The following is an 11,380-nucleotide window of genomic DNA, read 5'->3' as shown; positions in this document are numbered from 1 at the left end:
TTGGAATTACAAGTTTTAAAAGTAGTTATCCAGAAAATGAAATTATACTTGTATTCCTGATAATAATTACGTTTACAGATTGTCTGTACTAGAATTGTTTTCCTGTGTATAGTAAAACCTCGTAATATTGTCCATTTTCTGTTATTAGTCTTACCCTACATTCAATCATGGCGGTAAATATTTTAAACATTCATCACTACTTTAAAACTCTTTTACATTACCTCTTTCATTATTTCTTTTTGCAAGAACTTTTTCCATTTTCTTATCTTGCTTATGTTTATCACAAGATGACATAAATTCAGACCCTAAAAGAAATGTAAAATTAAGCCAGGTATTGCCAAAATGAAGTAAATGATAAAATAAAAGCTAAAATTACAGTTGTGATTCTGTTCTGATATTTAGCAGAATTCTGCTAATTTGAATCAGAGTCTGACTTTTGATTTTCATCAATGCAAATTTTAAAGAAGTTATATTTTTTTTTAAAAAAGGATTGAAATCTTACATCTCTTTTCATTACTAGATTTTCTTCTACAGGATTTCCTTCCTTCTGTTGATACTTCATTGTCTGAACAGAAACAGAATTAATTACTGGAAGACATATTTTTTAGGTGTTGCTGTGGACAAAGATATTTGACCAATATTCCTGCAATGAGGATAAGAGCTAAAAGGATTATTTCTTGAAGAGTTAAAGTAAGTGATTTAGAAGACTGTGTATCAATTTTCTTTAACTTTTTTGCAGCAAAGTTTAAAATGGTACACTGGAATCAGCATTTCCTTCTGTGTGTAGAAATGAGTATGTTCATACAAGTTCTTGGAGGCTACTTTTTAGAGCTAGGTAGCAAGGGTTGTGTAACATGCTTAAAACCATGTGATAGTATGCTCATAAAAATGACTTTGGCCCATATTTTCTTGAAAACAAGAGAAAAATTCAATCACTTGTACCCATTTTGGGGGGGGGGGGGGGTGGAGGGAGCTAGGGGTCAAAGTTGTACATTTTACCGCATTTGAAACTGCAGTGTTTGTTTTGACGATTGCCATTATGTCATCCACACTATTATTAATAAAAATGGACACATTACTCTTATCATTCTGGGAATACAAAGGGGGACCTGGAAGCTTAAAATTTTGTATTATCCTTGATAAGGGTGAATTTGGATTTCAATGTGTATTTCAATTATTAACTGTTCATATCAAATCAAGATTAATTTTGATATGAATCAATAGCAGATTTATAACATGTCAAGAATAATTATGGTATGAATTATCTAATACCATAAAGGAATTCAACATGGCAGATCAACAAAACTTGTTGAACTTTACTGAGAAACCTGAAAAACCAGATTCAGATCATAGAGTAAGTTTTCTTTCCAATAGATTTTGACAAACCCAGAATGCAGATAGAATATTTTGAAATATTAATCAGTAATTTACAAGCATAAAATGTAACACAGATGCAATCGGAAGTATTTCAACTTCATTAAATTTGAATGCTGACATTGTTTGTGTATAATTTTAGGACTAATTAGATATTTAAAATTCTTACCCCTTATTTCATTGAACAGTTTCCTTTTACAGGATTTTCTTCCTTCTTTTGTTACTCCATTGTCTATTTAGCAAAGGAAGACTGAGTTAATTACTGGAGAACAATTATTGTAGGTGTTGCTGTTCAGAAAGAAAGTTTAGATTTCGAAGATTCCCATAATAAGGATTATAGTTAACTTGGGGTTATGTAGAAAGGATTATTTCCTGGAGAGAGATAAGGTAAGTAATTTAAAAGGTGATGTATCAAATTTCTTTACCTCTTTTTACTGCATTTGAAACTGCAGTATTTTTCTTGTCATTATTATAAATGGAAACATTTTGAGAATCTACAAAAAAGAAATACGGTTTTACATGTCTTTCCAAATTTTTTACTCCAAAAAAAATTTTTCACCCCTGCTTCAAAGGAGAAGGGGGATTACTGTTTATGCCTGTGTGTGTGTCTGTCTGTCTGTTTCAAATTTTCGTTGCAGTTATCTCAACAACTACTCTTCACAGATGCATGAAAATTTGGCACACTCTTTGTACATGTTGTATAGGCATGCCATATTGTGGGATTTGTTTAAGAAATAAGGTATCATTTTTAAACATCTATCAAGATAAAAATATGGGGTTGGTCACGTGATCAAATTCCATAAAGCACGAAGGGCTTTACGGTAAATTTGATAACATACCAACCCCTTATTCATATTTCAGACAGTAGATGTTTTAAAATGATGCCTTATTTCTTATATTTACATTTATGTATTCTTATGTCCTGTTCACACGGAGAGTTTAATTCGAATTAAACGTAAGTTACTGCGAATTAAATTTGAACCATGTTCACACGGAGAATTTAATGTGAATTAGTTTAATTCAAATTAATATACTGCGCATTAAATTACTTCGCATTAGCTCCGTGTGAACGCTAAGCGAAGCTAATTCCAATTAAATTTTGACACATGAAGTCAATGAGAAATTACCTCTAAACATTTATGATGTGAGAAACCTGTGTTTATACAGATATAGAAACACGTTGCTATTGTTATATATAGAAGAAGGCATTTGCAATTGTAAATATTTTTGTTTGAATCGGATGTCAACTTCCTGTTTATATATTTACATTTCCAATAAATTTCCCCTATGATTCTTTTCAAAATAGAAAAGGGTTCATTTTCTCATGAACTACCATGGATGAGCATGAATATCTCCATTGTTACGTCATAATACCCTACTTGACGTCAAAACTATAACTTGCGAACTGATTTTTACTTTAAAAATGACAGTTGAATGGCATAATTTGTTGCAACTCATCAGAAAAATAATGTAAATATAAGACATGAATTTAATTTTTGAAATTTTGTGAGGTACATGGACTACAACGTTTCACTCCAGCTAACGCGCTTCATGAAATATGCCGGCGTGAAGCGTCGTAGTTCATGTCCTCATGAATCTTTAAAAATTAAATTCATTTCTTAAATAGAAGCATCATCAGGTAGTGTAGATTTAAGTTTGTTCAAATCATGATCCCGGGGGGTAGGGCGGGGCCACAATAGGGAATCCAAGTTTTACATTGAAATATATAGGAAAAATCTTCTTCTCAAGAACCACTGGGCCAGAAAAACTGAAACGTATGTGCAAGCATCCTTATGTAGTGTAAATTCTAAATCATGACCCCCGGGGGTAGGGCGGGGCCACAATAGGTATTACAAGGGGGGAAATCTGGTAAAGAACAGCATGGCCAAAGTTACTCAGGTGAGCGATGTGGCCCATGGGCCTCTTGTTTTTGAAAAATCTTTTTCTCATGAAAAGCAAACTCATGTTTAGTCATATTGATGTAGAAGCAGGGCTGAAAGTTTTACATAAGGAATAATCTGATTATGAAGAAAAGCAGTCATTATTTGACTCAAGTAAGCATTATGGCCCATGTGGCCTCATTTATATTGCCACATGGGGGAATATATTATTATGTTTCTCAGATATTTTTTGTTTATCTTCTAGCTTTCCAACTCAAGTACAACAAACCAGAGAAGTCTTGCAACAAAAAGATGGTAGGTTTAGAAAAATTTTAATGCCTCTTTAAATTTATGGTTTGTCAGGTTTTTTGGTCCTGAATTGCATGTGCATATTGTAAACAATAGAAATACCATAATCCCTGAGTGTTTCCCTAGATGCAAATGGTTTACCTGTTACGGTCGCAATATTCCTGACTCCTTTATCCAGACCTTCATAGTTCATTTTGTCATCATTCAGTTGTGTCCCTCTCCTGAATACACCTAATGAAAAAATAGAATGGATAATTTCACCGTGGCACTGAGAATTAACCAGATATAACTGTATATTCTAGCTTCTGATTGGTGTGTTAGTGGGAACGTATTTCAAGGTATAATTTCTGAATTACCTGTCACGGATGCAATATTGCTGAGCCCATGCTCAACACCATCGTATTCTTCACCATCATTCAGTTTTGTCCTTGTCGTGAATGGACCTAATGAATCAAAGAATGGATAATTTCACTGTGGCACTGAGTTAGAGATAACGAGTTGACTGTATATTCTAACCTTAGGTAGGCATTTTAGTAGGAACATATTTCAAGATATTTTGGAATTACCTGTAATGGATGCAATATTGTTGAGTCCATGCTCAACACCATTGTAATCTTCACCATCATTAAGTTCGGTGTCTCTCCTTGATACACCTAATGAAACATGGAATGGATTTATGACTTGGTGGCACTGAGTTGAGATAACCAGATTTGACTGTATATTCTAGCCTTATGTAGGTTATTGGTAGGAATATATTTCTGAGTATAGTGTCTGAATTACCTGTCACATTTTCAGTATTGCTAACTCCGTTCTCCATTCTACTATAGTTATCTTTGTCGTCATTTAGTTCTGCCCCTGTCCTGAATGGACCTAATGAAATGGAATGAATTTATGACACTGTGGAACTGAGTTAGAGATAACCAGATTTGACTGTATATTCTAGCCTTAGGTAGATGTTTTGTTAGGAACATATTTCACAGTATAGTTTCTGATTTACCTGTTACGGTCGCAATATTCCTGACTCCTTTATCCAGACCTTCATAGTTCATTTTGTCATCATTCAGTTGTGTCCCTCTCCTGAATACACCTAATGAAAAAATAGAATGGATAATTTCACCGTGGCACTGAGAATTAACCAGATATAACTGTATATTCTAGCTTCTGATTGGTGTGCTAGTGGGAACGTATTTCAAGGTATAATTTCTGAATTACCTGTCACGGATGCAATATTGCTGAGCCCATGCTCAACACCATCGTATTCTTCACCATCATTCAGTTTTGTCCTTGTCGTGAATGGACCTAATGAATCAAAGAATGGATAATTTCACTGTGGCAGCTGAGTTAGAGATAACGAGTTGACTGTATATTCTAACCTTAGGTAGGCATTTTAGTAGGAACATATTTCAAGATATTTTGGAATTACCTGTAATGGATGCAGTATTGTTGAGTCCATGCTCAACACCATTGTAATCTTCACCATCATTAAGTTCGGTGTCTCTCCTTGATACTCCTAATGAAACATGGAATGGATTTATGACTTGGTGGCACTGAGTTGAGATAACCAGATTTGACTGTATATTCTAGCCTTATGTAGGTTATTGGTAGGAATATATTTCTGAGTATAGTGTCTGAATTACCTGTCACATTTTCAGTATTGCTAACTCCGTTCTCCATTCTACTATAGTTATCTTTGTCGTCATTTAGTTCTGCCCCTGTCCTGAATGGACCTAATGAAACGGAATGAATTTATGACACTGTGGAACTGAGTTAGAGATAACCAGATTTGACTGTATATTCTAGCCTTAGGTAGATGTTTTGTTAGGAACATATTTCACAGTATAGTTTCTGATTTACCTGTTACGGTCGCAATATTCCTGACTCCGTTATCCAGACCTTCATAGTTCATTTTGTCATCATTCAGTTGTGTCCCTCTCCTGAATACACCTAATGAAAAAATAGAATGGTTTATTTTATTGTGGTACTGAGTAGGAGAAAACAAGATTTTGACTGTATATTCTAGCCTTAGGTAGGTGTGTTGGTAGGAACATATTTAAGCTATGAACCATTATTATTTGAAAGATAATAGTCTCATAACTGCAACAGTGTGTACGAACAAATTATAAAAATTTGTTTGCACACACTGTTGCAGTTATGAGACTATATCTTTCAAAAAATAATGATTCATTGCTTTTATTTACATTTTTAACTCCTGGCCTTTCACTGCAAATGTGATTTATATGTCAAAATCCTTGTATTATTATTGGGGTAAGTTACAGTTAATGGAAGAGCCGTTGCCACAGCTTCTGTTCAAGGTGAGCATGATTTTTGATTTTGGCTTATGACATTGCATTTCCACAGCATTAATTATTTGTGACGTCAAAATAAAAAGCATATTTAACCTTTTGATCCGCTGTCCGTGTTATGGTGTTTTGAATGATTTCCACAAACTTCATATTCAAAATGCATGTGTAATGTAATTATTTCAAAGAATAGATTCTGAATTACCCGATGCAGTATTGCTGACTCCGTTCTCCATACCACCATTGTACTCTCTACCATTATTTAGTTCATTCTCTCTCCTGGGCTCTTTATCTGTGTGCGTTTTACCATTAGCTACATGTTCCACACTTCTGAATTGATCTAATGTAATGTAAAAAGGATATATTGCAGGCAGTGCATTTTGTATGTAAGAATTTTCAATATGTTGGTTTCAATATAGATTGGACATAATGAGATACTTTTTATGAATTTTCAAGATATTGATTATTTATTTGTAACATTTCTCAATCAATAGTTAATAAATACCTTCATTTTTAATGACTTTAATGAGTTTCCCATCCTTGTACAGTTTTAGTTTCCAAAGAGGAAGGTGTAATTTTCCAGACTCTAGTTCTTCTATGCATTTTTTCCAGGTTTGCTGCAGATGTGTACTTTGCTTTTCTGATGTTGTGAGATGGAAATGATAAAGATGGGGTTCAGCAAGAGACTCTGGATGAGATGGACCATCATGGAATATGATGTGACTTCCACTGAATGACCACCATTGATTCTCTCCTGGGAGAAGGAAGTCTGCAATCCTCTCGCAGTGCCTCTGAAAAAGGGTTGGCCTGTTTTTCAGCATTTCAAATGAGAACATGGTGTCTCCAAAGGATGGAAGCAGTTTGGCTTGATGGCTTATAGTTGACTCGTGAACTCTGGTGTAATCAATTTTGTTTCCTTTGCATTGTTGGGCAGTGAATCGGAGCATGGCATTGTCAATAACTTTTCCACATTGCCTGTTAGAAGTGTGCAAGGAAATGTTGCGAAGATCACCAAAAGACCGCTCCTCCTGTTCAGGTATAAGTGATCTTAAGCAAAATATCCTGTTTGTCTGTGGCGCATGAACTGTTAAAGAGTGGAAATGGCTGCCATAGAATTTTCGAGCTGTCATCTTCTTTGGTATGCCTATAACCGATTTACAAAGACTGCTGAATTTAAATGCTTGGTTATAAAGTCTTAGTATCTGCTTTGGTGATCTCTGGTTATAGTGCATATAGCATAAAGCTGTAATTTCAACAAGAGATGTGCATAATTCCAGGATATCTTGGGAGATTCTTTTCTCATGGTACATGGACAGGGCAAATTTAGCTAATTTAATGGCAAAGAGTCGTGCGTCAGAACCTCGGATCTGATTTTTGTCACCTATGGTTGTTGCAGAAAATTTTTCAAAGTCTTTTTCAACGGATTTATCATCAAAATGTGAGGGTAGCTCAGTTATGATATTTTGGACAACATTGGAAAGATCATGTAAGGGTTCACAGGCAGGGATTTCATATAAGGCCAAGTGGTCATGTAGATCTTCACCAGAACAGAACAGTGCAGGAGGGCGCTGGATTCCGTGAAGTATGGACTGTAACTTTTCTTGAAGCTGTGTTTTGCCTAGGTCATAAAGAAGCAATCCTCTAGACTCTAACTCTTTGACCAAGTCCTCCTTCTTCAGGTTGGAAAATGGTGACGGATTAGTTAAGCTAAATCTTCTCCAGAGAGAGCCTCCCTTGAAAACTTTACACCTATCTTCTAGAGATGGGGGATGAAATCCATAAGCAAACTCTAGGTTTTGGTGCTCTTTGGATGGTATTCCACAAAGGCAGCTAAAATTACCTCCCCTTTGCTGTCCTGATTCAAACTGCCTTGCTGGTCCATCACCACTAAAGACTCGCATGACGTCATGGACAGGTATTCCATTAACTTCCATTGGTTCTAGGAGCTCCTTTAGATCTTCTATTCTTGACAGTGTGTAAGATAATTGGTCAAGGTCTGTACTTTTGGATTGACCCAAAATGTAAAGATGCGGCTTCTCTACTGTAGCCTGAACATCAATGGGAGGACGATCTGGGAACTTTTGGCAGTATTCTTGGTTTGTTAGAAATATGTAGGGATCATACAGAGTAGACACCATGAATGATATATAACTGTGATTGAGGATGTCTGAGTGGTCATGCCATATCTTAAGGTGACGTGTTCTCTCTAATTTGATGAGATCTTCTTTCGTACCTTGGTCTTTCATGTTATATTTTGAGGATAGTATGTTCTTTACTTCTTTGTCTGTCATTTGGTCATACTCTGTGTCTGTTCTGAATTTCATTAACTCTATTTGGTCCTGATTCATGCTGTTCCGTATCTCTTTAAGTGGAATCTTTCGTCCATACACAGTTATTGGGTTTTCCTCTAGTTCTCCTGTTGAACTTAGCTTGTTTCTGTTGAAAATCTTTGGAACAATTTTTTCCCCTATATACAAAGCATTGGTTTTAACTTTTTCTTTAATGTCATCCTGAAGATGTCGGACAGGGCGTGGTGTGGGAATAGTAACTTGGGAACAAAGTCTCATCTTGGCTCTTCTAACTCTCTGGAAGTAGTCTCTGCCACTTACTCTGACACTAGTATTTAATTTTCCTGTATCGATTCCATTTTGTTCTGCAAGAGTTTTCATGACTTGACCTGCATTTTGGGGAATATTTCCATTCTTATTTCTAAGACCAAATTTTAGAGCGAGACTTCTCCAAATAACCGTTGTACCAGATTCAAGATGTTTCAAAAAATCAAGGAAATCATTTTTTTTCAACTGATAGTTCTTTGTCATGCCAATGTGACTTTTTTGTTTTTTTTTACCCTCTTTGATTTTGTTTGCTTGCTTTTCAGTTCTAACTTTGGCATTGTTTGGAGTTTCAAAGTAAGTATCAAGGCGCTCTCTATTCAGTTGACTGAATGATTTGCCAGATGCCAAAAAGTTGTTCAAATCATTTGAATTTTCGGAGATAATTGTGTGCATTTTTTCTTTATTTACTTTTGTTTGTTTGACTTTCTGTTTTTGTTTTTGTTCACTTGATGTTTTTTCTGTTAAATTGTAGTGTTTTGAAACTGTTGTTTTCATAGAAGTGTTAAATTCTTTCTCCATTATAGGATCCAAAATTTTGATGACTTGTTCTGGTTTTGAAATTTTCAAGTTTTTCACCTCTGTGAATAGTTCCTCAGTTTTTGACACCACAGTAGTTGCTTCCTTACTTACAGATTTATGGAGGACTGTTTCATTCAAAGACTGTGACTCGCACGGACTACAGTCAACCAAGTTATGCATTTTTCTTTCCTTTTCAGGTAGCATGCACCATTTTTGTAGACCAAAATGGTTAATGAACTGTGCCTTCTCACCGTTTTTGTTTGCATTTTTCCAGTAGCTATTTTTTGTTAAATAATTTTGTAGTCTTGGGAGTTGCCGTATAAAGATTGTGTAAGGCACATGCATTTTGGGGTATTTAAACATAACTTTGTTGTAGAATTCATACCGCTTTGATGCCGTGTAAAGATTACTGAATTTTCCAAGATCAGTAGATGCTGTTAAAGACGAACTATTGTTTTTTTGGCTATAGGAATTCCAAAAATCAATACTCTGGGGGTCTTTGCTATTTCTAGCTATAATTACTTTGGCAAAATTGCAATAATTCATTTTTTTTTTTACCTCAAGGTGACATTCTCCTCCGTGGCATGATGGCATATGTAATCTCGCAGTTATGTGAGATTTGAAGAAAAAAAGAAAAAAAAAAAGGAAATTGTCCTGTGCGTGTTTCAAAATTTATTTCAGCAAAAATAAAGACAGTTAATAATAATTACGATTTTTTTTAATTGGTAAAATAATTATTTTTGTACGGTACGTTAGCTATTTTGTAAGCGTATTAATATAATATAAAATTATTTGTATGACTGCAATGCATCAGATTCCCATTTAAGAGTAGTTATTTTAAAAAAGTAAAATCTCCCTAGTAAAATCTGAATTTCCAAGGAGTGTGTTTGTAATGGTATTGCATTTTTGGATTATATTTTACAGGCGCAGTATGGATGTTGTGGGTGTAATTTGTTATTTATTATTTATTGAATAAACTGGGGGGAAAAATAAAATTGTTCATGTGTTATAAATTTGGTCAAAAATCGAGGGAAAATAAGCAAAGCACATTGCCGTGCTTGATGAAATAGCGCAATGCAGAAGAAAACGAGGGGGGGGGGGTAAAGAGAGATTATTACGAGAGAAATGTTTTATGTAAGCATGGTTTACAACTTGTTGACAGATTTTCCATGCCTAGAAAAGAATTTCAATTGGGAAAGCCACAGTTGAGCAGTTGAAATGATAACGGGAGTGGGTGTAGAGGGGTATCTTACCTAAATATTGAGAAAAAGTTTATTTATATGAATGATTTGTCTCGGTAACCAGTTATATGAGTACGTATTAAAAAAGAAAAAGTAAGTCTAAGAATGTGTGCATAAGATTTATTCAAAAATATGCTTTTTTTTCATGGTATTATATTATGTTTCGAAAACCGGCGCCAAGGAAAACTTTTATGTATTGTCAATATATTAGAGTGATCTGCCCTTGAATCTGGTGCATGTAAGCGTTTTCATTTGAACGCCGTAGTGCTGTAAACATGTGTATACTTGATAAACGGCTCCAGTGCAAGGGCATACACTTGATAAGGTTAGCTGGTTTTTTGATATCTGTTTAATGCATACCTATTGTACATAAAAAGTGCTGGGAGCTTGACGAAATCTTCATGGATAAGAGTAGAGAGGTACATGTTGTTGGAAAGTCCCTTATATTTAGCAATTCGCCGCATCTCTTTTTGAATAAATATAATTAAAATAGTTATGATATTTAAGCTCCCAGCACTTTCTGGATACACAGAGGTCTACTCTACAGGATGACATTTTTTTTTTAAATAATTGGATAGGTTAAGCCCTTGCACTGGGCATGTTTATGAACCTCAGCTTTGGTCACCTATTTTTAGACGAATCACGTGACTGGGTGCCCCCGAGACAACAAAAAATATGCTTGTGCATTAAGAAACCCCCAACATTATAATATAAATATTTGGTTCCAGACTTGTTAAGATAACTACAAAATAAACGAAAATTTAATTAATATCACACAGTTTATACTTGTTAAATTCCACACTTTTTCATATATCCTTCCTTAACGTAGCTGAGTGATTTTTTTTCTCTCCAATTTTTGACATTGTAGTTTAAAGACGTTGAACTTCGTTCCTGGGCCTTTGAGCATATTTTTGTCTTGGCCTCTATTTGAAAAAACACCTGCATAATGTTTAAGGTCTTATATATTTGGATCCTACAATGCTAATTAAACTATATTCAATTAAAACCCCATGATTAAATTCCATACTGAAAGCATTAAGTGAGGAACTATATTTTGTGGCGAAAGTTTTTTTAGAAGAAAATGATCAATTTTTCTCTTTCGGAGTATTTACGGTTTTGTTAAGTGTGGATTCCTATTTTTA

At 34.7% G+C, this 11,380-nt stretch overlaps 1 long non-coding RNA gene across 1 annotated transcript; it reads left to right on the top strand.

Annotated features, from left to right (window-relative positions):
* The first annotated feature begins 1,689 nt into the window (after positions 1–1,689).
* LOC133201201 (uncharacterized) lies at positions 1,690–8,071 on the top strand. Its single transcript, XR_009723063.1, has 3 exons — positions 1,690–1,761; positions 3,520–3,569; positions 6,476–8,071. It is a non-coding gene; the product is annotated as an uncharacterized LOC133201201 (long non-coding RNA).
* The last annotated feature ends 3,309 nt before the right edge of the window (positions 8,072–11,380 follow it).

This window comes from Saccostrea echinata, unplaced genomic scaffold (genome assembly GCF_033153115.1).
Source record: "Saccostrea echinata isolate AGI-Se365-2 ecotype Australia unplaced genomic scaffold, CSIRO_AGI_Sech_v1 ptg000002l, whole genome shotgun sequence".
NCBI classification, from domain to species: Eukaryota; Metazoa; Mollusca; class Bivalvia; order Ostreida; family Ostreidae; genus Saccostrea; species Saccostrea echinata.
Note: the sequence above shows the minus strand (reverse complement) of the source record. Positions and strands in the feature narration are given on the sequence as shown.